This window comes from Barbus barbus (genome assembly GCF_936440315.1).
Source record: "Barbus barbus genome assembly, chromosome: 29".
Taxonomy (NCBI): domain Eukaryota; kingdom Metazoa; phylum Chordata; class Actinopteri; order Cypriniformes; family Cyprinidae; genus Barbus; species Barbus barbus.
The window spans coordinates 28788236-28804978 of NC_136757.1; the positions used below are offsets into that span (position 1 = coordinate 28788236).

At 45.1% G+C, this 16743-nt stretch overlaps 1 protein-coding gene across 1 annotated transcript in view; it reads left to right on the plus strand.

Moving 5' to 3' along the window:
• LOC306849892 (uncharacterized protein) overlaps positions 1-16743 on the plus strand; it is a gene marked incomplete at its 5' end in the record, with an annotated part of 704045 nt that overhangs the window by 595401 nt on the left and 91901 nt on the right. The window lies entirely within an intron of this gene.

The following is a 16743-nucleotide window of genomic DNA, read 5'->3' on the forward strand; positions in this document are numbered from 1 at the left end:
TGACTTTTTTCTCAGAATTGTGTGTTTATATTGTAAGATTTAAACTCACAATTGTAAGGAAAAAAGTCAGATTTGGGAAAAAAAAGTCGGAATTGGAGTTTTTGTCTTGCAATTTTGACTTTTTTCCTTGCAATTGCAAATTGTATCCCGCTAGTCTGACTTTATAACTCACAATGATGAGTTTTTATCATGCAATTCTGAGAAAAAGGTCAGACTTGTGAGTTTATATCTCTCTATAAATTGTGAGATAAAGAAAAAAAAAATTTGCAATTACCTTTTTATTTATTTTTATTCAGTGGCAGAAAAGGGCTTCCATAAAAACATGCTCTCTAAGTCTAGGAAAACGTCCTAAAAAGTCAGAACTAATTAAATCCTTAGGTGATTAAAAATCAAGCAATGACGACATTATTTTATAAAGCCGTCTAACACTGGTGTCTGGTCCTGATCAAGCAGTCTGGTATAAAATAAGACTTTCTTCTGATAGTTGAATGGGTTTCAGGACAGTGGAGGTCAAACTCTGCAGCTGCTCATAAAATCTGGTCATTGGTTTCCATATTTCCTAGAAAAACTCAGAAACCGTTGCTCAGTATTCATGCAACATCTACTGAACAAAGTCATGGAGCGGCAGCAGGAGACACACGAGCACTGATGATCATGAATCCCAACAATGACAGTTTTAATCATTTTCTTACTGATTGAGTTCACAAGAGTTCTTCCTCATAATTTCAGTGCGATCATCATACACAAATCTCAAAAACAGAAAAATTAAGACAATGTCAAAACAGCAGCAGGGGTTTCCCTTCACCACAAATGAAGGAGGAACAAGGAATTACATAAGAACACATAATAAATCTGGGATTTCCTTACACATTCATTTCATAGTTTGCTTCACACATACACAGACACATGCATTTTGTTGAACCACCAACATATATAATCTAAAACAGTAAAAGTTCAGCGGTGATGAGCATTTATTCATGTCTCTTCCTCTCAGCTGATTTCTGACTCAGTCCTATGGTGATATCCGTTTAATTTTCCTGACTTTAACAGTGAAGATGCCAGTATTATTCGCTCTTAAGAAACTCTCCACCCAAGTGCCAACCTGAGAGATAAAAAAAGATGACTGGAAGTGAGAAAACGGCAGGTTCAGAAGAAGAAGAGCACAATAAAACTGTCCCAATTCACATCGAAGATGTACTTTTATGGTTCAGAACAGCAACAAGCAATAAATGGAGGATTTCCAATCAGGCACAGAATAGAAACACAAAAAAAGTTAATTCAGTCAATAGAATCACTTTGGGGCCTTAAAGGAACGGGACGCCACACCTGTTCAGTATCAGCTCGAATGAAGAATGACTGTGAAGGTGAAGCTTGATGCTAGTGATTTGTTTTATAGTTTATCCAAACACTGACGTTTCCCATCACAGTACATTTAGCATGTAGTGCAATTATCAAACAGTCAGAAAAGCTTCTCTCACCTTGAGCAGTTCAGCCTCATGCTCTTCTTCAGCGAGCAACATCTTCACCTTCATCTCGAGAATAGTGAGTACTGTGAGAACATGCAAAATACCAAAACACATTTTAGAGATTTCAGGTTTGGTTGCGATGGTAAAACTTGACACATTCATATACACACAACAACGATGAAAAGCAGCTCCAGTAGGGTCCTCACGATGCTTGGGCTTACCTTTGGGTGGAGCTGCAGTGGAGGTGAAGGGAGGAGCTGCAGTGGAGGTGAAGGGAGGAGCTGCAGTGGAGTTGAAGGGAGGAGCTGCAGTGGAGTTGAAGGGTGGAGCTGCAGTGGAGGTGAAGGGAGGAGCTGCAGTGGAGGTGAAGGGAGGAGCTGCAGTGGAGTTGAAGGGTGGAGCTGCAGTGGAGGTGAAGGGTGGAGCTGCAGTGGAGTTGAAGGGTGGAGCTGCAGTGGAGTTGAAGGGTGGAGCTGCAGTGGAGGTGAAGGGTGGAGCTGCAGTTGTGCTATTGAAAACTACAGATACAGTGACAGACGCAATGAATGTTTTATCTGAGAGGATTCATGAATCATCTGGCAATAAATACAATATTGATTACAGGGATTCTGACTGAAGTGCATGAAACAAGGAAGAGAATACTAACTAAAACACAATCATCTGACTCTACCAACATATTTCAGCCCAAACAGAGCTTCTGATTCAATTCAACATCTCTGTGTCTGTGTATGCGGGTTCTTACTGCAGGTGCTGTTGACGTCGGGACAGCAGTCGTTGAGCTGTTTGCAGGCCTCGTCACAGAAACAGCCTCTGAAACAGCTGTCGTTTCTGCCACTGCAGCACAGAGTCGGATGTGAACACGTCCCTACAGGAGGAGTACAGACGACACATTAGATGTGACATCCTCAGTAGTGTTAAGGTGCGTCTCAATCAGCTAACTCAGTAGTCAGGACACTTATCAGGGAGGCAGCCTTTATAAGTGCCGTCTCAATCACAAAAACCTTCCAGTGTGGCAAGCTGTTTTAACATTTAATCCTTAAAATGCAGTAATATCTATTTTCATGCTACTAGTACTTACTTTATAGCTACCATTATATATTCCTTTAGGTACTAGTACTGATTCATTTCAAAGTAGTGCATATTCTTTAGGCACTAGTTCTTATTTATTAGACACTAGTACATATTTCAATGACTAGTAACTATATCTGTCATTTAGATGTCAACTATTCAGGTCTGACTACTATGTATTCCAATAGTGACTTGTACTTTTTTTTACAAATATATTACTAGTTCTTATGTATTAGACACTAGTCTCTTTTGTAATTGTTACTAGCAATAATTCTTATCACACTAGTCACAACTGCTTTTTTTACTCATGTTACGACTAGTCAGAATGGCCACCGTAGAGTTCAATTAAAAAAACTTACTAATTTTTATTATTTATTTTTAAATCTAATCTTAGCATCTAGTAAATGTGAACTACTATACTATCTATTGAATAATTACTAAGCTTAAGTACTAGTGTCTGTTTAATATGTATGAGTATGTAACGATAAGTACTAGTATGTAATAAATAAATACTAGTATCTATTTAACAGGTATGAGTATCTAATGTATAAGTACTAGCATCTAAATAAATAACCTTAATAATAACTACTAGTATTTAAAATATCTACTAGCTGAAATTGGAATACATACTAGTCAGAACTGAATAGTTGGTATCTGAAAGACAGATCTCCACAAAAAAAAAAAAAATTTAACTAATGTTTTTTTTCCTCTCAAAGCTGTGAGTCCCATTGACTGCCATTATATGACTGACAGACTGCAATGGTTTGAGTTAAACATTTTTGTTTGTGTTCTACTGAAGAAACAAAGTCACATACATCTTGGATGCCCTGGGGGTAAGCAGATAAACTAAGTAATTTTTACTCTGAGTAAATGAGCTACTTGCTTGAGTAGATTTTTAGATTGGTACTTTTACTTGTACTTAAGTCAAATTTCATTAAGGTAATGGTACTTTTAATTGAGTAAAATATTTTTGTACTCTTTCCACCTCTGCTAGTACCTAATGGAATAGATAATATAGCTAAAAATACTATGATTCAAGGATTAAATGTTAAATGGCTTGCCATATTCCAATATTCCAGTGTACTGACATGTTCACTCCCTAAAAAGCCCCACAATGCATAGCGAAAACCAGGGAACATTGATGCTCTCCATGTTCCCTTTACAGAAATTCTGAAGAACAAAACATAAATCTCATAATAAGCTAAATCAATACACATCATATGACGCGATAGATATTTGAAACAAACAGACAAACCATTAATTATTTTTCAGCATAAACTTACATTACTGGTGAGGCAGTGAACAATCTAGCTAATTTACAGATAAAGAATACAGATTCTCTTCACAATTTCATAAATTATTATAAAATTATTATGAGGTATCAAGAAGTCAATCTGACATCCAATGCAAATAGAGAGTTATACAAAAATTACATGATAAAGAATGATTATAGGACATAATAAATATACCTGTCAGTGGCAAAGTGCTGTTTGGTTGAGTGCTGTTGGTGCTGTTATTGACTACAAAAGTGGAAAGAGGTGAAGATTTAGGAAGGTTTATGTGCAGTTTTTCTTTTTTTTCTCTCAAAGAGATCACGGTAAAGTACATGAATCTTGTCATACAGAGCAGAACACAATCTGATTACTGCAGCTTGTCATTTCTGAATACCTGTGAGGCAGGTGGGTTTGAAATCAGGGCAGCAGTCACGCAATCTCAGACAAGCAACATCACAAAAACAATTCAAGCGGCCACAGCTGTTATTCAATCCAGAACAGCACAGATCTGGATTCGCACAACTTCCACCTGTCAGAAAAACATCACTACAGTGAAACAAATGAAAATTAATGTCTCACACCCCGTCACACACACACACAAGTCTGGTTTACTATCCTTGTGAGGACTGTAGGCACAATTGTTATTTTAATATTGTACAAACCTATCTATCTACCTAAATCAAAATGTTGGGGTCAGTAAGATTTTTTTTTTAAAGAAAGAAAGAAAAAAATAAATAAATCAAGAGACAAATTCTGTATGAAATGCATAATTTTACAAAAGATGGTAACACTTAGAATAAGGTTCCATTTATTAACATTAGTTAATGTATTAACTAACATGAACAAACAATGAACAATGCATTTATTACACTATTTATTAAACTTTGTTAATGTTAGTTAATGGAAATACAGTTGTTCATTGTTTACTCAGTCCACACTACATTAACTAATATTAACAAACACAACTTGTGAATTTAATAATGCATCAGTAAATGCTGAAATTAACATTAACTAAGATTAATAAATGCTGTAGAAGTATTGTTCATTCTTAATTCATTTTTACTAATGTTGTTAACTAATGTTAATAAATGGAACCTTATTCTAAAGTGTTACCCAAAAGAAAAAATGCTGTTCTTTTGAACTTTCGATTAATCAAAAAATCTTTAAAACAATAGGTATCACAGTTTTACACAAAAATATTCAGCAGCACAACTCTTTTCAACATTGATAATAAAAAGGTTTCTTGAACAGCAAATCAGCATATTAGAATGATTTCTGAAGGATCATGTGACACTGAATACAGTACACATACATGAAAGAAACACTCACTGAGGGGAGTTTGAATGGGATTTGTGATTGTTGCATTGGTCACTCCAGGCCATGTGGTTACAGGGTTGGAGGTCACATTGAGTTGGCTACTCACCGCTGTAAAATTAGGGAGAAACATGTGAGTAACCTACACATAAACTGTCAAAAAAAACATACACAGACAAAACCAAATTAAACCCTGCGGCTCGTGACGATACATTGAGGTCTTAAGACACAAAACAATCAATCTGTGCAAGAAACTGAACAGTATTAATATCATTTTTTACCTCTGATCCACCGCAATGTCCAACTTTCCTGAGCGTGTTTACTACAGCCGGCACGTCACGCGTCAACGTGCTCAGGCATAGTAGACTACGTCTATGTCACTCATTGTTTAGATCGCTTCCGTGCATGCGTCTACTACATAGATAGGTATAGATGCCCTATTCGACAAACGTGCCGGCTGTTGTGAATGCGCTCAGGACAGTTGGACCGTGCGGTGGATCAGAGGTAAATAATGATATAAATACTGTTCAGTTTCTTGCACAGACCAACTGTTTAGTGTTTTAAGACCTCAATGTATTGCCACAAGCAGCAGGGTTTAATTTGGTTTTGTCTGTGTATGTTTTTTTTTCTCTCAAAGTCATGGGTCCCATTGACTGCCATTATATGACTGACAGACTGCAACAGTTTGAGTTAAAAATCTTTGTTTGTGTTCTACTGAAGAGACAAAGTCACCTACATCTTGGATGCCCTGGGGGTAAGCAGATAAACATCAAATTTTAATTTTTGGGTGAACTATCCCTTTAATGCTTATGAGAACATTCTTTGTTCGACCGGTTATGAAGCATGTGTGTTAAACGCGCCAAGAATTGGCTTAAAAAACCTCGGTCTGTGACGTCATTGGAATGTGTGCACCAGAGAGGTTATAAACAGATGTGTTTTTTTGTCTTCAGATACTGTTTTGTGTGCGAGTGTGTTACACTGCTGAAAGCAGTATCATTTATAAGAAAGAAATTAATTTGAAAGTGAAAGTTAAAAACGTATTAATCAAGTGGAGTGAATATGCAAAGATATGTGTGCTTCCTTGTTCAAAGGCCCATCTCTGAAAAGGACTCGTGTGAGTGTTTTTTGGAGTGTTTGGGGAAGAGCATGCTGCTCTCATGTTCGAGGGCAGGAAGAGTGAGTCAAGTTAAGATTATTTGTATAGCGCTTTTAACAATGTAAATTGTGTCAAATCAGCTTTACATTGGCTTGATATAAAGCTGGGTGGATTTATATCAGCTTTACTGTATTTAGACGGGGAAATAGTTTGTTGAAATAGTGTCATTCTCCTCTGGCCAGACAAAATCAGCAGTTTAAATCTAGGCTAAAGCAGAGTCAGATTGTGCAAAGGACTCATCTGGTTCCTGTGGTCTTGTCCCGATGGCCGTCTTGGAGACAGGGTCTTCACTGGGGATCAGTCTCTGGGGCTCATCTAGGTGTCCTGGCTGTAGAGTAGGTATTTATAGGTAATTAGCAAGATCTTAAAATGTATACGGTTTAATAGGGAGCCAGTGCAGTGTTGGCAGAACCAGGCTAATGTGCTTTCAACAACTCCCGACCCCATGCAGCTCCTCTGAGGCGAGAAACCCAAAGAGAGAGTGTGGCGAGTCATGCGTGCCCTCGTAAAGACTGGGGTAAAGCTCATTGCACTCAACAACCAGAGAGGAAGCCAGACCTGAGAATGTTCATTACGACCAAAAAGAGGTCCTGAGGCTGGGCCCAGGACAATGCGTGTGTCCCCTTGGGGAGGGCCACGGAAAATTCTAACAGAGAGTAGGGGCTCTTTCCCAGCACCCTTAGGGGATCGCTGTATAATCTCCGCTGCCACCGGTGTTTCAGGGAGTAGCGTTCTCCAGTGAAATGTTACATGTTTGATTGTATTTTAATTCTTGCCATGTTTCAGGACACCAAACATTTAACATTCCCCCAGCAGAATGAAGTGTCAAAATTAGTGCCCCTTTCAGAGAAATTTGCCAGATAATCTCCCTTGGGTCTTAAGGACTGTTGAAGGGGGCTACAGGATACAGCTGGCGTATCGTCCTCCATGTTTCAACGGTGTGGTCTCCACTTTAGTGAAACCGAAATAGAAATTGCAAGCTTTGCTAGACAAAGGGGTCATCGAGCATCTTCCTCTCCTAGACAGAGAGTGTCGGGTTACTACAGCAATATTGTCTGGTTCCCAAAAATTATGGGGGGTTGCATCCAACTTTACAGCTTTGCGGGTTGATCCGCCCTTTAAGAACATATAAGTTCAAAATGCTGACAATCAAAATGATAGTTTTCTCAAATCCAATCCAGGGATGGTTGGTGACATTTGATCTCAAGGACGTATTCTTTCATATAGAAATTTTGCCACAATGCAGGAAGTTCCTGAGGTTCGCTTTTGGGTGTGAAGCTTACCAGTATTGTGTTCTTCTATTTGGCCTTGCCTTTTCACCCCCTCACATATACAAAATGCATGAATGCAGCACTGACTCCAGTGGCCCAGTCTTAAGAGCTTGCGCTTCAACATCAGGATGTTGTCCTTGCTCATCTCAAGTCTCTGGGGTTGAGACTCAGCACTGGCAATGGTTGTCAACAAGGGTCTTGCTTCTTACTAATAGCACCTCGTTGGCCAACCAGAGTGTGGCTCCCAGATCTAATATCCCTCTTCGACTGCTCACTGTAGGCGATTCCTTTCAGGAGAGATCTCCTATCTCAAACGAAGGGGACAGTGTTTCATCCCCGGCCTGAGCTTCGGAACTTTCATGTCTGGCCCCTGAAAGGGACCAACTATGAACACCTGCTGTTAACAAACAGAATCACTGAAGAAAAGAGAAACACCATCGCCTTAGATGAAATCAACTGAAATAAAATGCATTACATACAACAATGGTGACCGTAAAAAAAATCATGGGAGCCATGGATGAGTTTTGTACTATGCTAGTACCCAGCATGCATTGCAACATGAGTATTATTTGATTTTTTTAATGGTCACCATTGTTGAGGTTCACGAGCTGATTCTTGATGTCTGTGTGAGACTAATTACTACCGTTGTTTAAAACTTTTTTCTAGACAAATTGTTTGGAAAGTCCTTAATATTTACTGACTGTTACAGAATCACTTTCACTATAATCAATACAACATCCATTTAATCAGAGATACCCGTCCACTCTCAATGAGATCGGTTCACTAACAGATGATTGTCATTTATAAATATATAACAATCAACTACTGATCATTTTCTCTGGGCTTTTCAGTCGTAACAAATATGTTGGAGGAACACATGCTTACAACAATTATTTTTTTTTTCAGTTAATTTCAGTTAGTTGTTGCTCTTGTGTTTCTCTTTCTGTCAGTGATTCTGGTTGTTAACAGCAGGTGTTCATCACTAATGCTCAATCAGCACTTAATCAATCACTTAATTAGTGAACTCAACTGAAATAAGTTCAGAGCACTCATAATTGTTAGTTTTGAAAACTTAAATGGTTTTAGACAATAAGTTTCTTATTAAGATATTCTTAGAAAAGATATTCGTACTATCCACCCTATCTGCACCTAGCCTCAACTCGGCTAGTCCTTCTGACCTTTGCCGCTGGCTCTGATGTCTCTTTAGTGGTTAAACATAAGATATCATTTGTTTTGGGTAAATCTAACAGGTAATCTTTGGGTTTTATTCTATTAATCTATTAATCTATTAAAATGTTAAAATGAAAATGAAAAGAGGCAATTGTTTGATATAATATTTCATTTTGTAATGTATGTATGTTCCCTGAACACCATTTCTGCGGCTATTAATATGTTTAAATGAAAACGAAAAGAGGCAGTGGTGTTTGAAATCATATTTAGTCTAATTGTAAATACAGTGAGGAAAATTTCAGTAGCCAAGGCGAGCTGACTGATGTTGTTCCAGGTAATTTCAGTGGAAAAGTGGCTATAATTGTGGCATCCGTAATTGTAATTATGCTTAGAAATTTGATTAATTGTGCAGCCCTATATTCAGGTTTTTACCTGTTGGTGGATGGACTGTAGTTGTGGCAGTTGGTGGTGTAGTTGGTGTTGTAGTTGTACTCAGTGCTGATGTAGTTGTTGTAATTATAGTCAGTGCTGGAGTATGTAGTGTTGTAGTTGGTGATGGTGTAGGTGGTATTGTAGTCGTTGTTGTAGTTGTAGTCGGTGCTGTAGTTGTAGTCGGCGGTGGTGTTGTAGTTGTTGTCGGCGCTGGTGTAGGTGGTGTTGTAGTTGTAGTTGTAGTCGGTGCTGGTGTAGGTGGTGTTGTAGTTGGTGCTGTAGTTGTAGTCGGCGCTGGTGTTGTAGTTGGCACTGGTGTAGGTGGTGTTGTAGTCGGCGCTGGTGTAGGTGGTGTTGTAGTTGGCGCTGGTGTAGGTGGTGTTGTAGTTGTAGTCTGTGCTGTAGTTGTAATCGGCACTGGTGTAGGTGGTGTTGTAGTTGTAGTCTGTGCTGTAGTTGTAGTCAGCGCTGGTGTAGGTGGTGTTGTAGTTGTAGTTGTAGTCGGTGCTGGTGTAGGTGGTGTTGTAGTTGGCGCTGGTGTAGGTGGTGTTGTAGTTGGTGCTGTTGTAGTCGGTGTTGTAGTTGTAGTCGGTGCTGTAGTTGTAGTCGGCACTGGTGTAGGTGGTGTTGTAGTCGGCGCTGGTGTAGGTGGTGTTGTAGTTGGCGCTGGTGTAGGTGGTGTTGTAGTTGTAGTCTGTGCTGTAGTTGTAATCGGCACTGGTGTAGGTGGTGTTGTAGTTGTAGTCTGTGCTGTAGTTGTAGTCAGCGCTGGTGTAGGTGGTGTTTTAGTTGTAGTTGTAGTCGGTGCTGGTGTAGGTGGTGTTGTAGTTGACGGTGGTGTAGGTGGTGTTGTAGTTGGCGCTGGTGTAGGTGGTGTTGTAGTTGGTGCTGTTGTAGTCGGTGTTGTAGTTGTAGTCGGTGCTGTAGTTGTAGTCGGCACTGGTGTAGGTGGTGTTGTAGTTGGCGCTGGTGTAGGTGGTGTTGTAGTTGTAGTCGGTGCTGTAGTTGTAGTCGGCACTGGTGTAGGTGGTGTTGTAGTTGGCGCTGGTGTAGGTGGTGTTGTAGTCGGTGCCGTAATTGTAGTCGGCACTGGTGTAGGTGGTGTTGTAGGTAGCGCTGGTGTAGGTGGTGTTGTAGTTGTAGTCGGCACTGGTGTAGGTGGTGTTGTAGTTGTAGTCGGTGCTGCAGTTGTAGTCGGCACTGGTGTAACTGCGGAGGTAGTTGAAGCATGTGTGGCCAGTCCAGGTGGAGTGGTGCTAGTTTGAGCTGTGGAATAAAAGAAATGTTCGATTTCAACAATCCAATGGCCTAATTCCTCTTTATAGTTTAATTTTTATTCCTGATGGTGTTTCACCAAATCTCTCAAAAGTGATTATAATTAAAGAAATTAGAGGTGGATCTATAATGAAACGCATATCAAAATCTGACACAGATTACAGTGCAGCTGATGTGAATGTTACCTGTGGTTAAGCAGCTGATTGTGGCGAGTAGACAGCTGATGAGAAGAACAGCGGGAGCCATCCTACAGATTCAGTGCGTGTCAGACCTCTGCTAGTGATGTTATCGCCGTGCTCCGTAACGTTTCCTTTTAACCCATCATGTGTCTGTCCTGCCTCCTGACAACCCACATATACAGTAAATAAATCAAAATCTAATTAATCAAGTTATGCACAGAGATCCTGAAATACCAGATTCTTTTATTCATTTTGACTGTCAAGCCTGGAAGCGATGTGGGTTGCCAAATCGCTTCCAGGCTTGACAGTCAAAAGGACCTTTCCTTTCTTTTTAATAGTAAAAACTATTAGTAACTGATGTGTGACGCATCGCTTCTACTTTGTAATGCTTATAGATTGTAATAGTTCTATTTATGTTGGTTAACATTCTAGGGAAGGGCAAAAATATTGATTTTATGATGAATCAATCTATCTGTCTATCTTTCTAATATACTGCATGACCTTAAACTCTTCAAAATTCAAGCTTACAAACTACTACTTACTCATATTTGTAACTACTTGAAACTTAAAACCTTCAGATTTAAAGCTTCAGCTTCAGACTTAAAGCAGAATTAAAGCACTGACCACTGATCATGAAATCCAACAGAATGACAGTTTTAATGGTTTGTTTCAATTTTCTAATTGTTTGGGTTGACAAGACTTAGTTTTCAGAGCAATCAACAAACAGGAATCTCAAAAATGAAGAAGGTCAAGTTAAGATTACAGCGGTTTCTTCTTCAGTGGAAATAAACCAGGAACAAGGAATTACATTAGAACAGATCATCAATCTGATGTTTCTTTACACATTCTTTCCATAGTTTGCTTTATGCATGTACAGTCCTTGTATGGTTAAGATTGAAGCACAACAAAGCAAATGCAATGTTCCCTTCCAGGAACTTCGAGCTGCGTCGAAACGCATATGGGAACGCCTTCAGCGTGACCAGGCTCTGAATATGATGTGTAATCAGTCAAACAAGGGCGAGGCGTCACGGGCGGGGTGACGTCACGACCAGGAAGCATATAAGCACGTGCGGCGGAGCCGGCTTCAGCTTTTTGTCATTCAGCGAAGCGCTCTGTGTGTGTCAGTCTTATTTACTGTTGTTTGTCCTAGTTTTAAGTGGAAAGCATTCAGTATCATGCCAAAGTCAAGGGCAAGCTCAGGGGTGAAGCTTTCAGACCACGTTCTGAGTCGTGTGTGCATCCTTGCCCTCGCTATATCACGAGCGAGGACACACACGATTTGTGCGTGGTCTGCCTGGGTGCGGAGCACGCAGAATCGGTCTCCGCACCCGGAGGGCTCTCTTCGAGAAGGGAGCCTTCGCGAGCTCCCCACGGCTGCACTCGTGGGGCTCGCAGGCTGATCTGGCTGGCGAGTGTGAGACGGGCATGTCCTTATCTCCTCCCGTATCCGCCAGATCTGGCGCCCCGTCTCTCGGTGTGGAAGCTGTCTCTTCCCCCGAGACGAGGGCTCAATGCTTCGTCTCTCTTCCTCAGAGGAGGTTGATGTGACGAGCGTTGACGAGGTTTCGCCGCCTCTCTCGCCCCAGAGAGCTACTTCTACACATGAGCCTTCCGTTTTCCCCGATCTCCTCACCGAGGTGTCGAGATCGCGGGTGAAATCTTTTCGTCCCGGCCATTCGTTCCCGCGGGAACTGAATGAGCGCGGGTATGCGGCGATGCCGCGGGTTGAACAGACGCTTGCGAGCTATCTGTCTCCCTCTATGGCATCGCCTTTGAAGACTCCTGCTCTGCTTACAACATCTTTGGTGGGCAGAGGGTATGCGCGCTCTCTAAACTCAGGTGGCTGCTGGGCGGGCGCAGCCTCCTCCGCATACCAGCTCCTCGCGCAAAAGGTCCTGACGGGCGAGCCCCAGGACCGTGGAGGGCGACCCCTACTGGGGTGGAGTGGCTTGCACCGCGGCACTCGGTGACCACTTCACCTCGGTGCCCTCCAAGGACTTGTCTGCTGACCCTGCCGCTGTTCCAGGGCACAGCCGGTCCCAGCGAGTATATTTCTCAGGTTTGTCCGCCCGGCAGCGCGGAGCCGAGAAACTCGCCTCAGCCGCCAGATTACGCGTCTCATTCCGGTGCGCCGCATCGAGACAGCGGTCTGGGCGCTTCTCTGAACCCAGAGGTCAGTCTCGAGAGACTGATTCCCTTAGAAGATCATTGGGCAGCGAGCTGCCGAATGTGTCTCTTTGGGTCCTGCCTTGCAGGGTCTGGTTCGTTCAGAGGTCCTGACGGGTGAGCCCCAGGACTGCGGAGGACGACCCCTACTGGGGTGGAGCGGCTTACACCACGGCACACGGTGACCGTCTCCCCTCGGTGCCCTCCGGGGATTTGTCTGTCAACCCTGCAGTTCCAGGGCACAGCAGGTCCCAGCGAGTATTACTCTCAGGTTTTTCCGCCTGTGATTTCAGCGGGCCTGAGAAACTCGCCTTGGCCGCCAGATTACGCGTCTCCTGCCGGTGCGCCGCAGCGAGGCAGCGGTCTGGCCGCTTCTCTAACACCAGAGGTCAGTCTCGAGAGACTGATTCCCTTAGTAGATCGTTTGGCAGCCTGGCAGCGACTGCCGAATGTGTCTCTTTGGACGGTAGAGGCTGGCTATTCCATCCAGTTCGATGGGCCACCTCCGCTGTTCAACGGGGTCTGTGTGACTACGGTTCGCCCCGAGCAGGCTCTGGTCTTGGAACAGGAAGTCGATACTTTGCTGAGGAAGGAAGCCATCGAGTTGGTTCCTCCTCACGAAGTCCACGCCGGCTGCTACAGCCTGTACTTCATTGTTCCAAAGAAGGATGGGGGGCTGAGGCCCATACTGGATTTGAGTCTTCTGAACCGCTCAGCCAGAAAGCTGAAGTTCAAGATGCTCACTGTCAGGCAGATCGTGTCTCAAATCAGGTCCGAGGACTGATTTGTCACGACAGACCTCAAAGATGTCTATTTCCATGTACCCATCCTTCCCTCTCACAGGGAGTTCCTGAGGTTCGCTTTCGGGGGCAAAGCGTATCAGTATCGGGTTCTTCCCCTCGGCCTAGCACTCTCACCCTGCACTTTCACCAAGTGTGTGGATGCGGCACTGGTCCCGTTGCGACTGCAGGGCATCCGCATACTCGATTATATCGACGATTGGTCGATCCTCGCTCAATTAGAGCGGGCGGCGATTCGGCATCGAGGTGTCGTTCTCGCCCACATGAAAGATTTGGGGGGTTAAGACTAAACGCCAAGGAAAGTGTGCTTTCTCCAGCTCAGAGAACCACTTATCCAGGTGTAGTGTGGGATTCGACCACGATGCAGGCTCGTTTGACCCCTGCTCGGATCGAGTCGATCCTCACGGCAGTCGAGAGAGTGTGAGAAGGCCAGCCATTCACTGTCAAGCAGTTTCAGAGACTGCTTGGGCTCATGGCAGCTGTGTCCAGCGTGATTCCTTCTGGCCTGCTGTACATGAGGCCCCTACAGTGGTGGCTCAAGACCAAGGGGGTCTCCCTGAGGGGAGACTCGCTCCACGCTGTCAAAGTGTCACGCCGCTGTCCGTGCCTTAGACATGTGGAGGAATCCTTGGTTCTTGTCCCGGGGGCCCGGTGCTGGGAGCTCCTTGTCGCCGCGTCTTGCTAGCGACGGACGCTTCCCTCACCGGTTGGGGTGCGGTCATGAGTGGCCACCCTGCCCGCGGTCTGTGGAGTGGTCGCCACCTGACGTGGCATATCAACCAGCTAGAGATCCTAACTGTGTTCCATGCGCTCAAGCACTTCCTCCCAGACCTAAGAGATCACCACGTGCTGGTGCGCACCGACAGCACGGCAGTGGTCTCTTACAGCAAACACCAAGGAGGTCTGCGGTCGCGCCCCTTGTATAAGCTGGCACACCAGATCCTTGTGTGGTCCCAGGGCAAGCTCCTATCACTGAGAGCTGTGCATATTCCTGGGCATCTTTATGTGGGAGCAGGCCCGGGGTATGGATGCTTCCTGGATGCACCCTGAGGGGTGAAGCAGATGTGGAAGGTTTTGGCCAGGCACAGGTGGACCTCTTCGCCACTCGAGAGTCAGCGCAATGTCCCCTCAGGTTCCTCCAGCTCCTCCGGGACTGGACGCTATGGTACAGACGTGGCCGAGGCTCCGTCTGTACGCCTTCCCCCCGATCGCTCTGCTCCCTGGAGTTCTGGCGAGAGTGCGCCGGGACGAGGTCAGTCTACTGTTAGTAGCACCGTTCTGGCCGGGCCGAGTATGGTTCTCGGACCTGATATCTCTCCTCGACGGCACTCCGTGGGAAGTGCCCGTCAGGAGGGACCTCCTCTCACAGGCCGGGGGCACCGAGGTGCACCCTCGCCCGGAGTGATGGAAGCTGTTGGTGTGACCCCTGAGGGGGCACAGCTCATAGCTTCCGGTCTGTCAACCGAGGTTGTCGAGACCATCCTCCAATCCAGAGCTCCCTCTACGAGGAAACTGTATGCCTTGAAGTGGAGGCTCTTCACTTCTTGGTGCGGGGACCGCCAGCTCGACCCAGTCAACTGCCCCGTTGGTGCAGTACTGGAGTTCCTGCAGGCCCGTTTCTCCACAGGGGTAACCCATTACACTGTTAAGGTCTACGTGGCAGCTATTTCGTCATACCACGCCCTTACCAGTGGCCAGTCAGTGGGTAGACACCCCCTGGTTACACGTTTCCTCCGCGGTGTGCTGAGGCTGAGGCCTCCGGTACGATCTCGTCCCTACGTGGGATCTGGCTGTGGTTCTGGAGGCTCTGTGCAATGCACCTTTCGAGCCCATTCAGGAGATAACTGAGAGACTCCTCACTATCAAGACCGTTTTCTTATTGGCTATCACCTCTCTGAGGAGGGTGAGTGACCTTCAGGCCCTGACTACGGCCTCTATTCACTTTGCGCCCGGTTCGGAGAAAGTATTCCTCTACCCCCGCGTGGGGTATGTTCCGAAGGTCTCATCGGTCATTCCACAGCCGGTCGTACTGCAGGCCTTCTGTCCTCCTCCCTTCGGGGAGCCAGACCAGGAGAAGCACAACCGTATGTGTCCAGTGCGAGCACTAGACGCATACATCCACAGGTCCTCCCTGTGGAGAAAATCGGACCAGCTGCCCGTGTGCTATGGTCCGCCTAGGAGGGGTCTTCCTGCTACGAAGCCCTCCGCTTAGTAGGTGGATTGTGGGTGCCATGGCTTTGGCATACGAGGCCTCTGAGCTCCCCCCGCCGGTGGGAGTCAGAGCGCACTCAACCCGAGGTGTGGCGGCCTCCAAGGCCTTCTGGGCAGGTGTTCCATGCAGGACATCTGCAACGCAGCTGGGTGGTCCACGCCCCTAAACTTTCGTTAGGTTCTATGACATCGACATCCGAGCCACTCCCGGCTCCTCTGTCCTTTCGTTCTGACACCAGGCAGGGACTTGTCAGTCTGGCGGCGTTGGTATCTCGTTCCCATATGCGTTTCGACGCAGCTCGAAGTTCCTGGAAGGGAACGTCTCAGGTTACGTATGTAACCATGGTTCCCTGAAGGGAACGAGACGCTGCGTCGCGTTGCCACACTTCCGGCATCCCTGCCAGCGCTTGCTTCATGACTTGAAGCTGAAGCCGGCTCCGCCGCACGTGCTTATATGCTTCCTGGTCGTGACGTCACCCCGCCCGTGACGCCTCGCCCTTGTTTGACTGATTACACATCATATTCAGAGCCTGGTCACGCTGAAGGCGTTCCCATATGCGTTTTCGACGCAGCGTCTCGTTCCCTTCAGGGAACCATGGTTCCCTATCAGTCGGTCACTCCGAGTCACGTCGGTGACCGACGAATTGGGATCTCGCTTAGAGAGACCAATCCCCTACGAGAGTATCTAAACGAGCCAATGCACATTGGCATGCGATTATTGCATCCAGCTGCCGCTAATCACAGCGTGAGTATAATTAGGCAGCGGGTGCAGCGCATATTCAGCTTTTCGCTTCGGAGCCGAGCGGTTACATTGTTCTGCTCCTGACCTCTGCTGACGAGTGAATTCAACGAGTTAAGCACGCTCTTTGGGAGACTCTCGTGCTGGCGGTACGGCGCTTCAGCGGCGGTGGTTCTTCCTGTGTCGAGTGGATTGCACACATCAGGCTGCACTACCCCCTGA